General features: G+C 36.5%; 1 protein-coding gene and 1 long non-coding RNA gene across 5 annotated transcripts in view; one reads left to right on the forward strand and one right to left on the reverse strand.

Annotated features, from left to right (window-relative positions):
- LOC126828356 (uncharacterized) overlaps positions 1 to 8,030 on the reverse strand; it is a 204,133-nt gene extending 196,103 nt beyond the window's left edge. For 3 of the 4 annotated variants that reach the window (XM_050558097.2, XM_050558093.1, XM_050558092.1), the window contains exon 1: positions 7,918 to 8,030. The gene's annotated coding sequence lies outside the window, so the exon portion shown is untranslated. The remainder of the gene's footprint in view (positions 1 to 7,917) is intronic. The other variant, XM_050558094.2, reaches the window with a different exon arrangement.
- LOC126828454 (uncharacterized) lies at positions 7,598 to 18,439 on the forward strand. Its single transcript, XR_007683083.1, has 4 exons — positions 7,598 to 7,694; positions 17,192 to 17,353; positions 17,968 to 18,053; positions 18,336 to 18,439. It is a non-coding gene; the product is annotated as an uncharacterized LOC126828454 (long non-coding RNA).
- The last annotated feature ends 5,936 nt before the right edge of the window (positions 18,440 to 24,375 follow it).

Below are 24,375 nucleotides of genomic sequence, written 5' to 3' on the forward strand. Positions count from 1 at the left end.
TCCCATCCCAAATGCAGCACATAATATCGTGATATATCATGTAAAATACCGGTATATTAATAGAAAAACACACAATACGATATATCATTATACCGCGATTTTTTAGGTGGTTTATAAAATATCGGAATTCAAATTTTAATATCGCGATTTATCGAATTACCGAAAATATCGTCCAGCCCTAACATACACACACCCATACACACTTAGATTTTATTTATATAGATATCACTGCAAAGTTCTCATGGCCACGAAGCGTGATGGGCGAACATACATACATACATACATACAAAATTTGATTTTATTTATATAGATATTACGGTAAAGTTCTCATGACCTGGATTCGGGACAAACTTTTTGGGTTTATTAATCAAAGGGTACATTCAGGCTGCATCAAAACAACCTAAATAAGCCTTGGTGGCAAAATGTTACTTATTTCACAGAATCAACTACTAGACTGCTGGTTAATTTAATACCACATAATAATGTGTGGGTGGAGCGTGGCAACGAAGAAAAATGGGCGAAAATACATACATACAAACATACATACACACACCCATACACACTTAGATTTTATTTATTTAGATATCACTGCAAAGTTCTCATGGCCACGAAGCGTGATGGGCGAACATACATACATACATACAAAATTTTATTTTATTTATATAGATATCACGGTAAAGTTCTCATGACCTGGATTTGGGACAAACTTTTTGGGTTTATTAATCAAAGGGTACGTTCAGGCTGCATCAAAACAACCTAAATAAGCCTTGGTGGCAAAATGTTTTTTATTTCACAGAATCAACTACTAGACTGCACACTTTCAGTAGCCTTCTTTGTTGATTTTTCAAAATATATTACCGTAAACATATCAATAATATCTGAAAATAGGGTTAGGGCAGGCTCACTGTACATACATATTCTTCACAAACTTTCTATGTTGAATTATCGCACCTCAAAATTTACAGCATCCGGATTCGAGGTGAAGTTCGTGGTTTCAGTACGTCCATGCTAAATTAAAAAAACACTTAAAGGATTCGAGGTGAAGTTCGTGGTTTCAGTACGTCCACGCTAAATTAAAAAAACACCTAAAGGGTCTTTAACAGTAGGAGGAAACTGGAGGACCTAGAGAAAACCCACGGGGTTGGACAGGCGACCTACCGCTTGTCACATACAAACGGGGAATCGATACCGCACCAGTTGATTCGGCTACCAAAACCCATACTGTTCTTCTCCAACTGAGCTTATGAAAGCGAATATACGCCATACTCTTATTTCGAATTCCCACGGTAAAGGGTTTGTGTACGTGGACGCCAATGTGTGTGAAAGAGAGAAAGAGAGAGAGATAGACACGACACAAACAAAGTCATTCTGGGACTAACAATTTAATTCAGTGATTTGCTTGCGTTTAGGGGTCTTTAGCAGTGGCGGAAACCTGGAGAACCCGGAGAAAACACACACGGTTGGACAGACGATAGGGCTGGCAATTCATCATGTTTCAAGTATCCATTATCGCTGACCATCCGCCGATCAATCATCGACAATATCGGCAAATTATTTTGACTTACAATTGGTTTGAAAACAATCATAATTTGCACATGAATAACAAATTATATGCGAATTTATGTTGTGATATCATTCTGTATACATGTAGAATTTATTTTTCATTTATTTGACATTTGACAATAAAATAATAGCATTCCATAGCAAAACCAAGGAGTAGAAAGAAACTCGATCAACTTTGTTTGGAAGACAGAACCGCCACCGCCCGCCATATCTTTGTCGCTAATGACCAGGGGCCGGTTGCTCAAAACTAAGTTATTTTAACGATCCGTTAAACTCTAACGAATCGTTATCTTGATAACTTCTCATTTGTTAACGGTCCATTAAATTTCTGTTGCTGGAAAGTCAATTTCATTATCCGTTAGCTAACGGATTCATTAAAGTTAATCCAAGAGAATACTGTTTGTTCATTGGCTGAATTTTAAATTTTTAAATTCAATGTACATGTATAACAACTTCATAGAAATGAAATGAAATGGAGTTTAACGTCCTACTGTTCTGCTCCTAACAACTTCATAGAAGTTAGTATTAACAAGAAACTGAAGAAAGTGGGACAACTGTGCAGTCTGTTCATAAAACTAGATTAAAGACAAAAAGATAACTAGAATTTACTACAGAAAACACTATAGAATACTTTATATTTTCCTTTAGAAATTTTAGCATAAATCTGTAGGAAAAATTCTGTAAAATAGTATAGAATTTCACCCTATAGAAAATGGAATAGGCCCGCATCGCCCAACCCTCTAGAATGTTCTATAGAAAATTACATAGGTAATCTATGACTTTTTGCTACAGCCAACTAATGCCATCATTAAACAGATAACGGAGCTCAACACCTCCGTTAAATATAATGCCAAGTTAAGACGAGAAGACGAGAAGTCGAGATTGTGACGAAACGAGGGAGCAAGAACACGAGAGGACAAGATTAACTCAAAGACGAGAAAGCGAGGGAGAGAGAAGTCGAGGATTTTCAGAGGCGAGAACACGAGGGAGCGAGAAGTCGAGAGTGCGATGGATTTTCAAAGGTGAGAACACAAGGTAGCGAGAACTTGAGGAACGAGGGAGCGAGGGGTCAAGGTGAAAATAACCTTGTGTTCTCAGGGCGAGATCCTTGCATTCTAAACAAACAGGATTTTTTGTACAATCAGGGGCAATAATCCAGAAAGTTATGGTCAGAAATGCGCAATTATCAAAAGGGACCTAGATCTTTGGGATATAAAGATATGTTTTAAGTTTCATTTGAATCGGATAAAAATTGTGACCTCTAGAGGGTTGACAACCGTATTGCATAGTTTTACACAATTTGCGTACAAAGAGCGGGCATTTTGTTGGGCAGTTTCATTTCGATTTTACCGAAATTCGAATTCAACCTTCATTATGGTGGAATGGTGAAATATTTAAACGGTTTTAAAATCGGAAAAAAAAATTGTGACCTAGAGAATCCGCAAGCTAAAAATGCCATTTTTCGAACAATCAGGGGCCATAATTCAGGAAGTTAAGTTCGGGTATCCGCGATTATTCACACATTTTTTTTAAATCAGATAAAAATTGTGACCTCAAGAGGGACCTCAAGCTAAAAACGCGATTTTTCGTACTATCCGATATGCGTGAATATCGAAAGGAACCAAGATCGTTAGGTTATAAACTTACATTTCAAGTTTTATCAAAATCAAAAGGGTCCACAACATTGATATACCATATTTTTACGCTATTTGACTACAAGGCGTAGCCATTTTGTCTGTCAGTTTTGGTTTGATTTTTACAGAATTCTAACTCAACCATCCTTAGAGTGTAATGGTGATGTATTCAAACGTTTTTTTAAATCGAATAAAAATTATGACCACAACAAAGGGTCCACAACATTGATATACCATATTTTTACACTATTTGACTACGAGGGGCGGCCATTTTGGGGCAGATTTTCACAAAAAAAGAACTCAACCATCCTTAGGGTATAACGGTGATATACTAAAATGTTTTTTTTAAATTGGATAAAAATTATGACCTCTATAGGGTCCACAAGCTAAAAACGCGATTTTTTGTACAATCAGGGGCCATAATTCTTGAAGTTACGGTCCGATATGCGCGAATATTCAAGTTTCAACAAAATCGGATAAAAATTTTGACTTCTATAGTGTCCACAAGCTAAAGACGTGATTTTTCAGACAAACGGCGCCATAATCCATGAAGTTTCGATCGGATACATGCCAATATCGAAAGCAACCGAGATCTTTTGGAGATAAACCTATATTTCAAGATTCGTCAAAATCGGATAAGAATTGTGACCTGTAGAGTGTCCATAAACAAATTGTGAACGGACGGACGTCCGAACGCGGCGACAATATCCGTCCACATGAAAATATGGGCGTATAAAAATTGTGACCTGTAGAGTGTCCACAAACAATTGTGGACGGACGGGGGCGACGACAATATATGTCCACATGAAAATGTGGGCTTTTAAAAATTGTGACCTCTAGAGTGTCCACAAGCTAAAAAAGTGATTTTTCAGACAAACAGGGGCCATAATCCATGAAGTTATGGTCCAATACATGCCAATACCGAAAAGAACCGAGATCTTTGGGAGATAGATCTATATTTCAATGAAATGGGGTTTAACGTCCTACTGTTCCGCTCCAAACTGGACTAATGAAGATGGGCATACGCCATACAGTGTGCTATGAGGGAAATTTTGCCCGGACGGCGGCACTACGAACTACTCTTATATTGAATTCCAACTGTCAAAAGATCTTTTACGTGCACGCCAAAATCTGGATGAACTTTCTCGGCCAAAGCAGGGATCAAACACCCGAACTCTGGGCTAGCGAGCCAGCGTCTTACCGACTTAGCCACGTGATCCCAAGTTTCGTCAAAATCGGATAAAAATTGTGACCTGTAGAGTGTCCACAAACAAATTGTGGACGGACAGACAGACGGACGGACGTCTGGACAGACATAGGGGACGACAATATTCGTCCACTTGAAAATGTGGGCGTATAAAAATTAGAGAATTTGAAGGTGGTCACTAAAGAAATTCTTGATTTTTGCCTGAATCTTACAGAAAGTGGCTCTTAAATTTAACAAAAAATAAGACTACCGTAACTACTAAACTAGTTCAGATTTTTGAAGCGGGAATCTGAAGAAAAAAAATTGAAGCATATTAAGCTTATATTGCAAGAAACTTTCACTTTAATACACCTAGTTGATACACTCTGTTTTCAATAATTATTTTATGGTATTTTTAGCATTTACTGTTATAGTGTCGGCCTAATTAATTATATCCGGGAAGTAAAACTCCCCCGATATTATTCGTACAATACCAGATGTGTATGCAGATATAATACGCAATTCCCATAATAATTAAGTATTTGAAAGTTCGCTAAACACATAATAAAAGAATCGGTACATAAACAAATCAAGCGAATGAATCCATGCCATGTTTATTAAATTATTTTACACTATTATCATGATTATACTATATCTATTAGATCACTATTTCACTTATATCTTTCTTACTTACGAAATGATAATCCACTCTCTTTCTTGCCCGACATTAAAATAACCTAAACAACAAGCCAACAGTGAGGCTGATGTCCCCCACCGAAATGCCAAAATAAATAGATGACACATTAATTAATCACACATTTTTTTTTTTTCAAAAGTATCAAACAATCAAACTGATTATCATCTATACACTAAGTTCCATCACTCTCTATCAGATAGAATCAAAGTTATCTTGTCCCAAAGCATCGACCAATGAAATTGCTTAGCTCTGCTTAGCTTTAGCTCGAAATGTTAATCACTGAACTCAGTCAAGACATTCTCCTATTCCTAATGAACATCTACATCAAGTTTAAACATTCTACTTCTATCAAAAGCAGAGTTGCTATGTCTTGACCAAGCAGAAAATTCTCACCATTGAACTTAGTCAAGGTAATGATATAATGAATCTATATTCAGAGTTTCATCGCTCTCACTTCATTATAACCAAAGTTATCATGCCCCAAAGCATCAACCAATCAGATTGCTTATCTCTGCTTACCCTAAGCAGACAATGTTCACCATCAAACTCCATCAAGGCATTCACTTAATGAACGGCTACGCCAAGTTTGAACATTGTACCTCAATTAGAAATTTCGATTTGACAGTTTTTACATATTTTTGAAACCGGTGTCAAAGTGTGTTGGTTTTGTGATGCACGATCATTTTCAACGTTCCAAATTAAAAGTTCGGTGCTAAGACCACCTAAAGATAAATTTTAAATGTTCCTATTATAAATTAGAACAGGTTTCGCTTTAGTTTTTATATTTTACGTTGACATTTTATTGCTTTAAATCTTCCTAGTGCAAAAATGGTAAATTTCACCTTTTGACCTCCAGGGTCACTCAGAAGGTGAATTTTACAAGTTTACATTTTTATTGAAAGTGTGATTACTTTCAATCATTTTCAACTTCTTTTCATAATACAAGAATGACTGTGCATTCACTTTCAGTGCAAATGAACTCATTTGACCCCGAATATCTCGAAAACGCCCCAACCACTCGGCATCGTATTCTACGCAAAATTTTACTCTAGAAAAGTTGGGTCTGATTTTGTGCCCATTTGATGGACCCCCCCCCCCCATTACACCAATTGTCCTCACTCTCACTTAATTAGAACTAAAGTCAGCGTGTCCAAAAGCATCAACCAATCAAATTGCTTATCTCTGCTTACTCTAAGCAGAAAATGCTCATCTTCGAATCCATCAAGGCATTGAACTAAGAAACACCTACACCAAGTGAGAACATTCTAGCTCTATTAGAATGAGAGTTATTGTGTTCCAAAATCTTGACCAATCAAATTGCTTATCGCTCTGCTTACCCTAAGCAGAAAATGCTCATTATCGATCTTAGTCAAGGTATTGATGTAATGAAACTATACAACAAGTTTCATCACTCTCACTAAATTAGAACTAAAGTTATCGTGTCCCAAACCATCAACCAATCAATTTGCTTATCTCTGCTTACCCTAAGCAGAAAATGCTCATCTTCGAACTCCTAATAAACGCCTATACCAAGTTTGAACATTCTAGCTTGCAGTTAGAATGAGAAGTTATTGTGTTCCAAAGTCTCGGCCAATCAAATTGCTCATTATCGAACTTAGTCCAGGTATTGATGTAATGAAACTATACACCAAGTTTCATCACTCTTACTTAATTAGAACTAAAGTTATTGTCTCCCAAAGCATCAACCAATCAAATTGCTTATAGACTGCTTACCCTAAGCAGAAAATGCTCATCTTCGAACTCCATCAAGGCATTGACCTAATAGTAATAAACACCTGCACCAAGTTTGAACATTCTAGCTTAATTAGAAAGAGAGTTATTGTGTCCCAAAAAGTGTGACGGACAGATGGACAGACAGACAGACGGACGAACCCATTTTAATATTCCCCTGCTTTCTTCGAAAGGCGAGCGACAACAACATGGCATATTGATATATGGCGACGTCAGCTAAACTTTCCCGGTTGTAAAATGACCACCATACATGTACACTCTAGTCAATTATATACACCTTTATGGGTACAAATAAAGTATTTATTGTGACAAAAAATAACCCAAAATACCCCCTTTCTTGGGGTCTAAATTTGTCCCTCTTGGTGATGGAAATAGGTAAGTATTTTGATAGTGAAGACATGGATTGAAAGCTACATTGTATCTTAAATTGAAGGTAAGGGAAGTTTCTATCCATCAGGAAAGAAATGTCAAATTCAACAATCTTAACATTTGGGACCTAGAAATTGACACAAATGGGTCGATCACACCGCATATAAATAATGTAATATAAATGTATTTAAACTGATTTACATTCAATCAGTTATGTTCGGCAAAATATGCCAGAAGTCTCAATGCAATGGCAATCTGTAGAGTCTGGTTATTCCAGTCTACACAGATAGTATTTATTGCGCATGCTCTCCAGTTAAGAATACAAGGTCACCATTTGACATGACATGTGGAATATATGTCTAGCCTCGTTCTTCGAGTCCTTTGTTACAAATGGCGCTGAAACTCATTATTATGATACACGATTCGTGGACCATAATGGACAGGCAAAATGTTTATATTTTGTCTTAATTATTGGATAGCCCAACTTTTCCAGGTAAGATCACAACATCAATGTTGATTTAAATTGACAAATAATTCATGTTTTCGAAGTCGAAGACTTTGGATGATATTTAGAGTAGGCTAGAGCACTTCAAAAGTGTGTAACGGACGTTACAAATTCCGTCCAAAACCAACCATTTTTTATTGCATTGATTTTCAAAGTGTGGCTCACAACCTGAATCTATATCTATGTTTATGTTACAAATGAAGAGGCATACTTGAGTGATATGATGTAAGTATTTCTGTTGATCTAGAGACGTTTGAGAAGAAACTACTCGCATTTTCGATTGTCCACTCGAGATTCCGTGTTGGGCTGAAGTCAGCGGACGTTACGCTGAGCGGACGTTTTATGACCTTGACCCTCATCGTCGAAAGCTGCGGTTAACAAAACACAATGTTTAGCGTTGAAGTGAGCGTACGGAATGAATAATAAATGTCCGCACTACTAATCTATTTAAACCACTGAAGACACACAATAATTGGCACGAAATGAAACAGTCTTTATCCCCCATTTGATCTGTAGCACCATAGATAATTTCGGAAAGTCACTGGAATACACGTCTCCTTTAGAGGAAATAATTACGCGACATGATTTGGAATCAATGATATACGCCGACGATACCCAGGCGTATATAACATCTCAAGACCCAACAAATGTCATTTCATCAATAGAAGCATGTCTTGACGAGATTCGATCATGGATGTTTAAAAACAGGTTAGTTTTGAACGATACAAATATCGAAGTCATGCACTTTAAATCACGTTTCAATCATACCATAACATCTCGGGCAATATATTTAACCTCATATACTCAATGTATGAAAACACCTCGTATAGATTCAAAACTACCGATGGGCTTTCTAATTCAATAATTTCAAATATGGGTGTAAACAAGGCTGTGTTCTAAGTCCTACCCTCTTCAATATCTATATTAATGATTTTCACACTTATTTAACCAATTCTGATAACGATGCACCCACTCTAGATAATACCAAAATTTCACACCTTCTCTTTGCTGATGATTTAGTTCTGATTTCCTCTACAGATATTGGTCTTCAAAAGAGTCTAAACTCCTTGGGACAGTTCTGTTCAGACTGGAAATTAGATGTAAACACAGATAAATCTAAAATAATGCTCTTCTCTAATAATAAGAAAAAAATTAATAAAAGGTTCCATATTGGAATTCATAACATGGATATCCAACAACTCTAGCTTTAAACAGGCCATGTCAGACTTAGGGAAAAAAGCGAAAAGAGCCTGGTACAGTATCAGAAATAAAGTTTGCACATCTGACTATATTCCTACCGACGTCTTGATCAAACTGTACCAGGCCATTATCAAACAAATAGCAACTTACGCAAAAAATTCGCAGTTGAAAAATGGGACAAAATTAATCTAAACCAACTAACTATAAAAATATGCAAATCCATTTTGAATCAACCACTTAAATCGACCAACGTTGGATGTATTGGGGAACTAGGAATCTTCCCACTAACGTTAGACACCTATACCCGCATGCTTATGTATCATAAAAGGCTAAACGATGTTAGGATGAAACAAATATTTCCTCTTCTTTCAGCAGCCTATACTGAAGATAAAACTATATCCTCTAAAAATCAATCAATAATTTAACTTCGAAACTCCAAATAAATCATGTTCATTTGCTAAATAAAGAAAATATAAAGAAATCCCTCGAATCAAAATTTAACTCCTTCTACCACATATCTTCTAACTCCAATAACAGCAAATTACGTACATATTTCATCTCAAAACCTACTGTTACCAACTCTCGAGACTATTTATATTCGGTTAAAAATAGATATCATAAGAAAGCTATGACCACACTTAGACTCAGTACGCATCACTTAGAAATAGAGAGGGGCCGATACAAAAAAATTCCTGTTGATCAGCGTCTATGCAAATTTTGCGATTTAAATTCGATCGAAAACGAGCAACATTTTTTGCTATACTGTAGCAAGTATGAAGAAATACGCCAAGCCCATTTATACCCAGCCTTCACTGGCGATTCCTAAGATTTCTTACAATTTTATTAATCTCTTTACACCACCAAAATTGATTGCCAAGGCAGTGGCTTTATATGTGTTTTTGGCTTTTGATAAGAGAGCTAAATCAAATATGGTAATAATAATAATAATAATAATAATAATAACTTTATTTTCAAAGGGTTGAAAATTAGGCCAGGAGGCCTGTCTTACATTTTGCCCTTTATAACAGAGATAGAGAGAGAAATGGGGTTTAACGTCCACTCGACACAAACTAGGTCATTTCGGGACTAACATATGGTTTAATTTTATTTACATAATTCGCTTGCGCGTAGGGGTCTTTAGCAGTGGGAGGAAACCGGAGGACCCGGAGAAATCCCACGAGGTTGGACAGGCGACCCTACTCCTTGTCACGTACAACCGGGGATTCGAAACCACGCCAGTCGACTCAATGACAGACTTTATGATACAGCGCGCACGCTAACCATTCAGCCATCCCCCCTCCCCCCTTTATAACAGAAGTTAAAGAAGTGAACAATGAAATTTGAAAACAGAAGAGCAATATTTACAAAAGAATATTAACAAAATCACAATTGAAAATATTAATTACAATCACAATATAATAAAGTTGTCACACACGAATCATATAATTATCCTCTAATATTATGCTTATGGTACATGTAAATAGACAAATTAATGAATGGAAATGACCATAATATATTTCTTCCGAGCGCTCCCAATGTATAAAAGTACTACTATATAGAAGACTATACTAGGTCTCTACGTAGTTACAAATTTAAATAATTGCCTTCGAAATGAATAATATGATTTACAATATTTTAAACAGTCAGGTAATGAATTCCATAAATGGGCACCAGTAAATCTAATACTGTTTTTAACAACAGATAGATTAGGCCGAAGAATGACAATTTTGTTATTGATATTAGAGTATGGAGTATCATAGTAGCAGAGGATGTTGGTTAAATATGAAGGGCATTGTTGATTAATAATTTTGTAAATAAATGCATATTTGTTCACTAAGTGACGCTGTTTAGTATTTAAGAGTTTGATTTGGGCAAGGCCTGGAGCCAAATCTATTGTATGTTCTAAACCTAGAATCAATTTAAAGGCTTTGTTTTGTTGACGACTTAGTGTGCTCAAAGCAATAGAGTCACCCTGATCCCAAACTGGTGAACAATAATCTAGATAGGTTTGTATATAGGCTTTGTAGAACAGAGAACGATATTGAAGTGGTAGTAGCTGCTTGATTTTGCGAAGTTGGTAAATCTTCTGATTCACAATTTTGATCACATAATGTACATGGTAAGTCCACCGTAAATGGTGGTCTAAAATAATTCCCAAAAGTTTGAACCTGGGAACAGTTTCGATGACTGAGTCATTGATTTTAATACTAAGTTCGGACGATAAATGTTTACGCTTCTGTCTAGTTGTAATTAACATGGATTTTGTTTTGACCTCATTAACTATCATGCTATACTATTCAAAAAAAGTAGGGGATATTTGATTTTTAAGTGTTATTAAAGTCGCCTAATGAAACTGACGAAGAAACAAATGACAAAATGAAATGAAGTTCACATTCATCGATTTATTCCAAATGATCGTTAGACTAAGTAAGGCACAGACTGACCATTATAAGGGTAAAATGATACCCGGGGTCAAACAGCAAAGTTACCACAGCATCACAACCAAGTCAGTAACGGGTAAATCCTCCTCTGTTTGCCAAACAAGCATTGATCCGACGTGGCATACTCCTAATGAGACGTCTAAGGTCATTTTGGTCCAGATTGTCCCATTCCTGTTGCAACGCAGCAGCAAGTTCTTGGACATTGGCAGGACGTTGTTGACGTTGACGTAATTTCTGTCCAAGCATGTCCCAGACATGCTCGATGGGGGAGAGGTCGGGACTCAGTGCTGGCCAAGGTAATGTGGTGATGTTCTGTTGTTGGAGGTAACCTGTAACGATCCTGGCCCTGTGACATCTTGCGTTGTCATCCTGGAAGATGAAACGGCGGCCATAGCCTGCTTATGACAGACTGAGAAACATTCATCGTCCGCGCCACAACCGCCTGTGTTGTGCCGATCTGTAGCATGCCAAGGGCACGTAACCATTCATTTTGGGTAAGCCGACGCATATCAAAATTTGTTTTCTGGTCACTAAAACAATTAAACTGATGTTTCCACCCTGGAATTCAATGCCACAATGACTGTAACATTCAAAGTCAGAGTCGTGCAAATCTTGGGTTGGACCCCCATGATGATCCCAAGCATCACCTGCATTCCATGTGGTAGCTATTGGTGCGTTTGGGCGTCACATGCAACTGGAAATGTTTCTTCTGTTAGGTTCTATAGTGACTTTTTTCGTAGTCATTTGCATATTTTAGTATTATGCCCCCAAAATCAAATATCCCCTACTTTTTTTGAATAGTAACTATTATGTCTACACCAATTCATCACCGTATCTGTATCAATTTGAAGATTGTTTTGAAGGTCAGAAACAGTTTTTGCACTAGTATAAATGGTTGTATCGTCAGCAAAAAGATCACATTTAGAATTTAAATACAGAGGTAAATCGTTTATAAAAATATTAAATAATAAAGGACCCAAAACTGAACCTTGAACTATTGGTTAACAAGAAGACAAATCACCATTTACAAAGGTCCTTTGTTGTCTATCAGTCAGGTATGAATTGAGAAACATTATAGATGTCTTGGACAATTGATATAATTGCATTTTTTGTAGTAACAGCTTATGATTTACAAGGTCAAATGCTTTCCTAAAATCAAAGAAAATGGCCCCACATAAAAGATTATTATTTAGGGAGTCATACATATTTTCAGTAATATTAGTTAACGCAGTCAAACAGGAGCTATTAGATCTGAACGCGGACTGGTTAGAATACAACAAATTATATTTATTAAGATATTCAGTAAGATGTGAATAGACATGTTTTTCTAATACTTTTGATAAACTTGGTAATATGGAAATTGGTCGGTAGTTGTTTGGATCATTTTTGGGTCCATTTTTGTACAAAGGTAAAACTTTAGCAGTTTTTAAAACAGTAGGGAAAACATTCTGATCAATACAAATATTATAAATATAGGTTAGGCTTTCAGAGATTATGTGTGCACCTTTTTGAAGAAATAGGGCATTAACAGAGTCTAGACCAACGGCTTTTGTGATATCTAGAGCTTTTAGGGACTTATTAACTTCTGTTATTTTTATACCTGGGATATGAAATTGAGCTTGAGAAGGCACATGATTATTAACAAAGTCAGAAATTTTTGTCCTATCGATATTATCAATTGCTGTACTACTACCGAGTAATATGGTGGCAACTACATGTAACTGAAACCCCTTCCATTCGTTTGATTTGTGATATTTCTTTATTTGGTGCAATGTATATTTAATGTCTCGTCCGCAACTTTATCTTGTAGATTTTTGTTTTGCATGTAGTGCGGTCCTCCTGCACTTACTATTTGATATACATGTACAGTTGTACATGTAGTATACTGTTTGTATGAATGTATTGAGTTGTCTATGTAATATGTATTATTGAATGTATATGACTATGTCTAAGTGTATATGTATGCATGCTGTCCTTCATGGACGTTTTGATGCAATAAACATCTATCTATCTATCTACCAACCCTGTCCCATCTATTCGAGTGGGATAAGATAAGATAAGATTTTATTGTATCAAAACATCCATTAAGGACAGCATACAATATGAACATGTATATAAAGATATAGTATGACAGATAATAGATATATACATGTATTTACAAACAAGACAAATGATAATTTTACATAATTACACATTTACTAACAGGACAAACAGTACGATAATCATCTCAGAATACATATTTACCTCAAACTGGTCTGATAATGACACAACATTCAACACAAGTATGATGGATGGGTATAAATATTATAAATACATAAAAAACAGAAAGACTTAGTATAGGTGTTGACATGGAAATATGATATAGGAATGCTAGAAGCATTACATAAATCGATTAATAAAACGTGGAATAAAATATATCAATACATGGAAATCTAGATAATAATTTTGATACAGAAAGGTATATAACTGACTTATACTAAATACTTTTTCGAGAAATAGAGATTTTTTTCTATTTTTCCCAATTTCAAAAGCATTTTTCATTTCACAAATTTATCAAAGTTTCCCATTTAGAGCCCCCCAATTATCTCATCGCAAACGCTTATTTCTACCCAGGTAAATGATGTCAGTTCACCGCACGTGCATTTCACGGTTTAAAATCAGGTCAGGGAAAATGTTCATAACAGGGATATTGATTGGTTGAGAAAAGCAAACGTCTGCCACACGAGGAAAAATACCAATTGCATAGGAATATGGTGACACTTCGAGATCAGTACAAAAGATTTGATTTTAACTTTTTTGATAAGCAAGGTATATTTGCTAATTTCCGCACAGATCAATTCATTAACTTCGCGAGATATTGACATCCACTGACAGACAAAAACAAGAACAGCCATTAAATGAAAACGAGTTGGAATTGTAGAGTTCTCAAGTTTGTAGTGTAGAAAATGCCAATGGATTAATTTATACTAGTAATATATTTGGATTACGTGCTGTGGATGAGAATAAACCGCGACAAAATGTGAAAGTTTTTAGTGTTGAAAATGCCAAGAGATTAATTTATAATAGTAAAGTATTTGGATTATGTGCTACGGATGAGCATAAGCCGCGACAAAATGTGAAAGTGCGAATGTGAAAGTGCGACAAAATGTGAAAGTGCGACTAGACATCAAAATGTAAAGAAATGTGAGACAAAATGTAAGAATCTGACTGAGAGTGACGCACATTCGACAAGTGCTGAGACAGTTGAAAATGATGACTCTTTTACCATAACATGTTCAAAACGGGTTGTAGATGTTCAAATAAATATGTAAATCATGATTTTGTTATTTTTGTCCCTTTTCAACTGATACACGGCCACTTTTCAACTGATACACGGCCACTTTTCAAAAATGGCCGTGAAAAGTGGCCGTGTATCGGTGTATACCCTCCCATTTTCATCAAAGAGTCGAGAAAAAGTATGGGTATAAGTAGTGATACATGTACATGTAGCGCTACACAATTTATGTTCTTAGATTCATCGCATGAAATACAAATGCACTAACTGATTTTGAAACTGTTTTGGGTGGGTTAAATAGATTTTCTAGAGAATAGGGTAGATAATTATCCGTAAATGTTGGGTATATGTAAACGGTACGTAAATTTTCATACAATGGACATTCTAGTAAAAAATGTGCTTCATCTTCAGTTTTGTGCATAGAGCATTGTTGGCAGGGTGACGAAGCTATTTTACCATCAGCTTCAGTACGAAATCTCTAGTGTAACTTTTGGTAATTGGCTGGTTGGGATCATGGCTGATTGGGACCTGGCTGACTGGGACCAGATTTGTGGCTGATTGGGACCAGATTCGTGGCTGACTGGGACCAGATTTATGGATGATTGGGACCACGACAAGGCTCATTCGGACCATTACTTAAATGACGCGAGTATTTAAAATATGTTTGTATATTTTTGATAATAAGACAACTATGACAATAAATAGTGTAATTAGTCACAAATAATAGTGTAATTAGTGAATGACGGCTTCAATACAAATGGGCTAAATCACAGAGAAGATGCTTCACATTCTTGGCTGATTGGGATCAGATTCTTGGCTGATTCGGACCATGATCAGACCAATGACGAGAGTGTTTTAAATATGTTTGCATGACAATAAATACTACCCAGTATTATCAAATTGTAACCCAATATCAAATAGCCTCATATCAGTATAATTACTGCAACAAATGTGATATTTTGTAATGAGTAAAGTTGAAAAAATGACAGACAAATTGTTCTTTGTATAATATTTTAATTAGTAAATATCATTTTATTTCATATAACGAGACATTTGGTGGCGATTCAATTCCTTTAAAAACCAATATTTTATTAAAACATACACATATTCAAAATTATTTCATATAAAAAGCGGTAAAATACATATTTTATTAATACCAATCAACCACAAATCTGGTCCCAGTCAGCCACAAATCTGGTCCAAGTCAGCCAGGGCCCAATCAGCCATGGTCCCAATCAGCCAATTACCATATCCCCTACCTGTTTACTTGTGTTAAAATTGAGTCTATAAATCTATTATGGTTTTTTTCTGTACAAGGTAGGATAAACATTTTGACTGCTTTTATATACATCATATTTGAAATAACCGATTACCGTTGCTACTGTATTGCTGTTATTAATTTTCAAATTTGTATGGTTTAAACATTATTTCTATAAGTACATAATTACACACAATATATGTATAATGGATTCAGATTTCCGTTATGCTACTGTATTGCTAGTATTAGTTTTCAAATTTGTATGACTTATTGAAATTAGCATAAATTGGTTTAAACAGTATTTCTACGTATAATTACACACAATATATAGGCTATAATGGATTCCGAAACAAGCTATGAAGTTTATAAAATAAAAATGGTCTGTTTAAATTGCATAAAACGTATGATAATTTACACAAGATTAATGAGATAATCTCTGTTAATATAGTAACTGTGACATAAAAAAAATGGAATATAAACATTAAATACCGTAGACCTACATAAAAGCACATAATTATAATCAATATCAAAACCTCAGTTTCAAGTATTTTTTTATCGTGTGGTCCGAATCAGCCTAGTGGTGGTCCCAATCAGCCTGGAATGTGGTCCCAATCAGCTTTGACTTTTGGTCCCAAACAGCCATGGTCCCAATCAGCTTGGTTTCCAACTTTTGACTCTGACTGTTCACTTGAGAGTTTCGTATCCCAAACATGTAAAAGTGTTTTATTTGCTATTTTTAAGATTGGACGAATGCGTAGACTCCTTGATCAACTAAAAATACTTGTGCACGCAATGATAACGTCGAAATTGGATTACTGCAATTCACTATACCATGGAATTAGTGTGTCACAGATGAAAAAACTCCAAAGCTTGCAGAATGCAGCAGCCAGACTTGTTACGCTAACTAAACAAGGAAGTTTGAGCCAATATTTTCAAAATTGTAAATAATAAAGCCCCTGTCTATCTCAATGAACTGATAACGGTTAAACGTCCACTTGTATCGACTAGGTTTAACCAATCGCCCCTTATTGCATATCCTGCTAAGAAATCGAAAAATAAATTTTATGGCAACAAGATTTTTTAGTCAGTATGCTCCAACCCTATGAACTCCTTATCACACAATTGACCTTTCCGTCGACTCCGCCCACAATAAGGCTTTGACCAATCAGCTCCGATTACAGTTTCCCGCGAAATGACGTCGCGTTACCACGCTTCGTCACCTTGACATTTTGTCGTGTGTTCTAACGTCGTCAATCGTGGCTAAACATTGCTCACACGGACATCGTAACAGCAATAGCTTCTATCCACACAGGTTAAAGGGTCGTGTAGTGTCAGTGTGCAATCATTTACCGAAACACTTAAAAAAATATATGGGATGTGTCTTCTAGGCCTAATGGATAAGACTGTTGTCGAAGTCACCACTCCCAGTTAATGTAAACAAACGTCAATTCTAACCGGTCAAGTGTGTTCTAAGGTAAGTAAATTAGTTTCCATTTAGCCAAATAACAATAAAATATTATGTAGATTCTAATTATCTACGCCTTTATCGTCTATGACACATCGTCTGCTAACATCCGCCATTTGTCAAAACACCGGGAGCAATTTGTGTACTGTACTGTGTATGTTACTGATACTGGCCCATCTTCTTTTATGGTATTTTTACGAGTTGTCTCACATTATTCCATACATAACATTCCTTAAGTTCATACGCTTCTCAGTTCCCATTCCGTATTGCAGAATTCGCCAACAAGGGAGGAATTTCTATCTATGCCCACCCCTTCCAGCTTCAACTAAGTTCAAGGCCCACATAGGCTATGCCTAGACAGTCTAACCGGGCGGTTTGTAACTTTGTACGTTCTTATACTATACGGTAGGCATATTACCACAATCAAACGAAGGCTACACTAGAGGCCTAGGTCTAATTCTAACTATCTAAGATGGTTTGTCAAGGAAGGCAATTTAGGCTAGACGAGATATCTAGAGACATTATTATTTGGTTTGTTGAACTAGGCCTAGTACTAGTAGTCTTAAATGTAATGCTTGAGTACTTTGTAATTCAAATGACATGTTAAATAAAATGATTTTCAGCACTTTCTGAAACTGCCTGGACCAATAGAAAATAATCCAGAACCATATTCAGCTCAGCAATAAAAAGACAGACAAATTGTTGACAGGTAAATATGCCAGCTTGTTAACTAATAATAATTTTATTATCAAATTAAAGGTTCACAGGGGACATTAATACAGATCATACAAACATAGAAAAGTGTTACTCCCATTTTTCATGTTACTTGGCCTATTCTTTTCAAATACATTTTTCCACTGAAAATTTGTTGCTTTGTCTTGCTAGTCATATGTAAAATTCACTTTAGGCCTATATAGACACACCACATTATTAATTATGTGTACATTTTATCATCAGTCTTTAAGCTTATTACTTCTTTATTCTTTTACAGCTACATTCCTGAAGAAGAAAAAAAAATACCAAGAATCAACAAAAAATGTACAAAGAAATTTAACATGTGATTTCACTCTCTGCAAGGTCTGTCGCCTTTTGGTTCAGAACATACATTGTAAAACTGTTTGCATAATTATATCTAGTCATTTAGATGTAGCTTAAACACTGTACATGTATTTTTAAATAAACAATATTATTACTTACCGGTATCTACTATCTTGAAGTGTATTCTTTCATGAAATATCAAAATGATTGTGTTGTTAATCCAGACCAGACTATGCTAAACAACTATGATGATCCTTATTAATTTAAATATTAAAAGTTTTAGGACCGCAGAATGGCATACGTTGTATATGCCCCCCCCCCTTCCTCATTACGCTTCACTCACTTTTATTAACTCAACCATGCTTACATTTGCCGACATAGGTGATAATAAACAAGTAGAATTTGCTTACCCAATCTGGCAGCAATAATGTTAGTCTGTTACTTCCTTTTAACGAAATAAATATGGTTTCTCGTTCTATCTCTTGACAGTTCAGACTTCAGTGACACATTGATGCTTGATCTGTCAATCGCCTAAAACAGGTTCGCGTCAGGAAAATATCCTTCATTATAGTACCCGGGGCACTGCTTCTTTACTTCAAACTAACAATACACTTCTCTTTCAAAAATATTCCAAAAAATTAGCGGGAAAGTCCAAAAGATTGGCAGAAGATTGAACGTCGTTCAACCATCGCCATGCTTGTTTATGTCTAAGGCGCGTCAATGTTGTCTAAGGTGACGTCATTATAAAAAGTGGGAGGAGCTACAGGTCTCTGACGGAAAGGTCAATTAAGCTGCGCAGTGAAACTAACATAAATGTTTTTAAAACAAATATTAAAACGATGTTTTATAAATTAATTTCTTTGATGTGTTCTTATTTTAGCTTCGATTAATTCTTTTTTAGTCTTGTAATTTTTTTTTTTATATTGTAAATGTAAAGCGCATTGAGATATTGTGCCATTTTATATGTTGCCTTGTAATGCGCTATAGAAGAAATTATTATTATTATTATTATTAATACACCGCAAAACAGGTTGAATTAATTACCGGTTAAACCGCAAAACACTTTAATGTCAATTCTGTTTACCAAACGTCCGCTGCGCTGCTGTTTCATTTTCTTGAGCCACTCAATACTTGGCATTGAATGAAAGAGTGTTTATCCCTCTTTCATGTGGCACCATAGATTATTCTTGAAAGTCCTCAATATAATCTGAAATCCGTCCTAGGAAAGCAGTACCCCCCCCCCCCCCACACACACACACACACACGTCTTGTTTGTCAATTCTGTTTTACCAAACGGCCGCTGCTATTTTATTTTCTTGAGCCACTAAATACATGACATGGAATTAAAGAGTGTTTATCCCTCTTTCATGTGGCACCATAGATTATTTCTGAAAGCCCTCGATTCAGTCTTAAATCCGTCCCAGGAAAGCTGCCCCTCCCCCTCTTTTATTTCCATAATCATGTATGCTGTCCTTGGTGGATGCAATGATACAATAAAATCTTATCTTATCTTATCTACCAAACGTCTGCTGTTTCATGTTCTTGAGCCACTCATTACATGGCATGGAATTAAAGAGTGTTTATCCCTCTTTCATGTTGCAACATAGTTTATTCTTTAAAATACTCGTCATAGTCTGAAATACGTCCGACCCCCCCCCCCCCTACTCTTTCTTTGTGAACTGTGCTTTACCAAACTACCGCTACTATTTCATTTTCTTGAACCACGCAATATTTGGCATAGAATGAAAGAGTTGTTATCCCTCTTTCATGTGGCACCATAGCTTATTCTTGAAAGTCCTCAACATAATCTGAAATCCGTCCTAGGAAAGCAGTATCCCCTACCCCCTCCTACGTCTTGTTTGTCAATTCTGTTTTACCAAGGTCGCTCCTATTTTATTTTCTTGAGCCACTAAATAAATACATGGCATGGAAATAAAGAGTATTTATCCCACTTTCATGTGGCACCATAGATTATTTGTGAAAGCCCTCGATTCAGTCTTAAATCCGTCCCAGGAAAGCTTCCCCCCCACCCTCTCGTTTATGTCCATAATCATACCAAACTTCTGCTGTTTCATGTTCTTGAGCCACTCAATTCAATCCTATGACGGATTTCGGATTATGCTGAGGACTTTCAAGAATAATCTATGGTGCCACATGATAGAGGGGTAACCACTCTTTCATTCTATGCCAAGTATTGCGTGGCTCAAGAAAATGAAACAGCAGCGGACGTTTGGTAAAGCACAGTTCACAAAGAAATAGTGGGGGGGGGGGACTTTTCGGAAGTATTTCAGACTATGACGTGAATTTTAAAGAATAAGCTGTTGTAACATGAAAGAGGGATAAACACTCTTTAATATTCCATGCCATGTATTGAGTGGCTCAAGAATATGAAACAGCGGACGTTTGGTTTGATTAGGGACATAAAAGAGGGGGGGGGGCAGCTTTCCTGGGACGGATTTAAGACTGAATCGGGGGCTTTCAGAAATAATCTATGGTGCCACATGAAAGAGGGATGAACACTCTTTAAATCCATGCCATATATTGAGTGGCTCAAGAAAATAAAATAGCAGCGGCCGTTTGGTAAAACAGAATTGACAAACACGACGGGGGGGGGGGGGGGGTTACTGCTTTCCTAGCACGGATTTCAGATTATGCTGAGGACTTTCAACAATAATCTATGGTGCCACATGAAAGAGGGATAAACACTCTTTCATTCTATGCCAAATATTGCGTGGCCCAAGAAAATGAAATAGTAGCGGTAGTTTGGTAAAGCACAGTTCACAAAGAAAGAGTATGTGGGGGTGGGGGGTCTTTTCGGACGTATTTCAGACTATGACGAGGATTTTATAGAATAAGCTATGTTGCAACATGAAAGAGGGATAAACACTCTTTAATTCCATGCCATGTAATGAGTGGCTCAAGAACATGAAACAGCAGACGTTTGGTATGATTATCGACATAAAAGAGGGGGGGGGGATTTAAGACTGAATCGAGGGCTTTCAGAAATAATCTATGGTGCCACATGAAAGAGGGATAAACACTCTTTAATTCCATGTCATGTATTTAGTGGCTCAAGAAAATAAAATAGCAGTGGCCGTTTGGTAAAACAGAATTGACACTGCTTTCTAGGACGGATTTCAGATTGTGTTTTGTTAACCGCGGCTTTCGACGATGAGGGTCATAAAACGTCCGCTCAACGTAACGTCCGCTGACATCAGCCCAACAATAAAGGTTGATGCTATATCGCACCTAGTAAAAACATAAAAAAAGGGGGGGGGGGGCTACCAATAGCTAAATGAACAGACATTCTAACGTATTTGTAGGCGGTAAATAAAAATTCTAACCACGCCTTGACATGATCGGTGAAGGTCGCTTTCTGGATATTATTCAGAGCAGAGAAATATGGCGACGAACTGCCAGCTATGGCGACGGACCTGCCAACAAAGATGTTTAATTCCTTAGAGGAAGCACAACGACAATTCCTGCTCTGCTGAATACTCTAATCACAATTCCAATTGCTGGGACCATTCTATAGAAAATTCTGCTGCGATAGCTCTCCCGTCAAAAGGCAAAACCTATAAGTAACTCACTTTTTTATCAAAATTGAGTTAGGACCAAATTTGTAGTTACTTGGGTATGTGCTTCCTGTTGTTGTACTAGATATTCCAATCTTTTGATTTTGTAAGCAGTTACACCCATGGCACAACCTAGCAACTTCCTCTATTTGCCTCGTATACCACAGCAAAACCTAGTAACTCAATAGTCAAATCAATGGATGAGCTGGGGTTTAATATTCATTCATTACGTTTTCCTTTGTTTTCTCAAAATAAGAAAAAAGTGAGTTACTACTAGTTACTAGGTTTTGCCTTTTGACGGGAGAGCTATTCTGACAAAAAAATTACTCTGGTGTAGTGGCTATTCTGCCGAATATTTCTACTGTGATGGATAATCTCACGAAATTCCTGATATAATGGATATTCTAAAGAAAAATGGTGCTGTTGGAACCAATCTATAGAAAATCCTACTGTGGGAACCAAGCTGAAAAGCCATTCTGGTGTAATGGCTATTGTGACGAAAATTCTGGTGTAATGGCTATTGTGATGATTTTTATACGCCCACATTTTTATGTGGACGTATTATGCCGTCGCCCCTGTCCGTCCACAATTGTTTGTGGACTCTCTACAGGTCACAATTCTTATCCGATTTTGACGAAACTTGAAATATAGGTTTATCCCCAAAAGATCTCGGCTGCTTTCGATATTGGCATGTATCGGATCGAAACTTCATGAATTATGGCCCCTGATTGTATGAAAAATCACGTTTTTAGCTTGTGGACCCTATAGAGGTCACAATTTTTATCCGATTTTGTTGAAACTTGAAATCTAAGTTTATAACCCAAAGATCTCGGTTCCTTTTGATATTCGCGCATATCGGACCGTAACTTCCTGAATTATGGCCCCTGATTGTACGAAAAATCACGTTTTTAGCTTGTGGACCCTATTTTTTATCCGATTTTTAAAAAAAACCCTATTATTATATCACGGTTACACCATAAGGACGGCTGAGTTCGAATTTCGTGAAAATCGGCCCAAAACTGACAGACAAAATGGCCGCCCTTCGTTCTCAAATAGCGTAAAAATATGGTATATCAAGGTTGTGGACCCTGTAGAGGTCACAATTTTTATCCGATTTTGTTGAAACTTGAAATGTAAGTTTATAACCCAAAGATCTCGGTTCCTTTCGATATTCGCGCATATCGGACCGTAACTTCCTGAAATATGGCCCTTGAATGTAGGAAAAATCACTTTCTCTTTAGCTTGTTCTCTATCCATCTCTCGAAAACGTGGGCGTATCCTGCCTGGCAGCCGCTGGTTTTTTCTTGTGGTGGATAATCTTACGACAATTCCTGCTCTACTGAATAATCTAATCACAATTCCAATTGCTGGGACCATTCTATAGAAAATTCTGCTGCGATAGCTATTCTGACAAAAAAAATGTCTGTTGTAGTGGCTATTCTGCCGAATAATTCTGCTGTGATGGATAATCTCACGAAATTCCTGATAATAATAATAATAATAATAATGCTTTGTTACACAACTGCATGATATATACACGATTTAGGCCGAATTCTCGGGGTGAAAATCTTGTCACCTTCGCTCCCGCTAAACCGGTCTACAAATCGGACTATCAATAATCGTGCAATCAATATGTGAACAAAGTTCTCCAATAAAATTTGTCAATTTCATAGTTCAAGCTCGAAATAGGCCAGAAATCGATGACTTATTTCTTTATAGTGCGGAGCCATATTTGCGTAGATGTGAGTTGGATCCTGCGCAGCTATTTAAAATTTTGCCAATCAGCGGTCGCGCTTGCGGGGTTGCGGTCAAAAATTCTGGGGTCAAGTGCCAGGTCATCGCATTTGTAAACAAAGCCATGTGCACGATTTTCCTTGCAAATCCGGACGAACAGAGATCAAATGAACCCAAAAATCGCCCCATACGTGTAGAGAAGTGGTGTATGAGAGCCACAAAAAGGTATTTTGATCACACTGACATAAAATGTGGCAGTCAGTCAGGTTTTTTCGACACTGATTAAGGATATTGGACCGGTCGATTCACTAGAAAAAATGCCTTAATATCAAGGGAGATTACAGAGAATACAAGGTCACTGCTTCTATAAGTGTAATTCTAATAAAATCATTCATTTTACATAACAACATACTTAAAACCTGTCTAGCCTGCTGTCTTAATAATGATCATGGATAGGCTAGTGTATAGCTAAGATTAAGAATGAAAAAACATATTTTGAAATAAAGATTGAGATACTGTTAAAAAGTTGCAGAAATATTAAGAATAAATGCTTAAATAATTTGAACTAGCTCAGAATTGTCAGGGAAAAGCCCATATGGACGAAATAAAATTTTGCAACTACAATGTATAAGCTTACAATAGATATATGAATTCAAATAACACTTGACACTGTAATTAAAAGCT

Source organism: Patella vulgata, chromosome 7, assembly GCF_932274485.2.
Source record: "Patella vulgata chromosome 7, xgPatVulg1.2, whole genome shotgun sequence".
Taxonomy (NCBI): Eukaryota; Metazoa; Mollusca; class Gastropoda; family Patellidae; genus Patella; species Patella vulgata.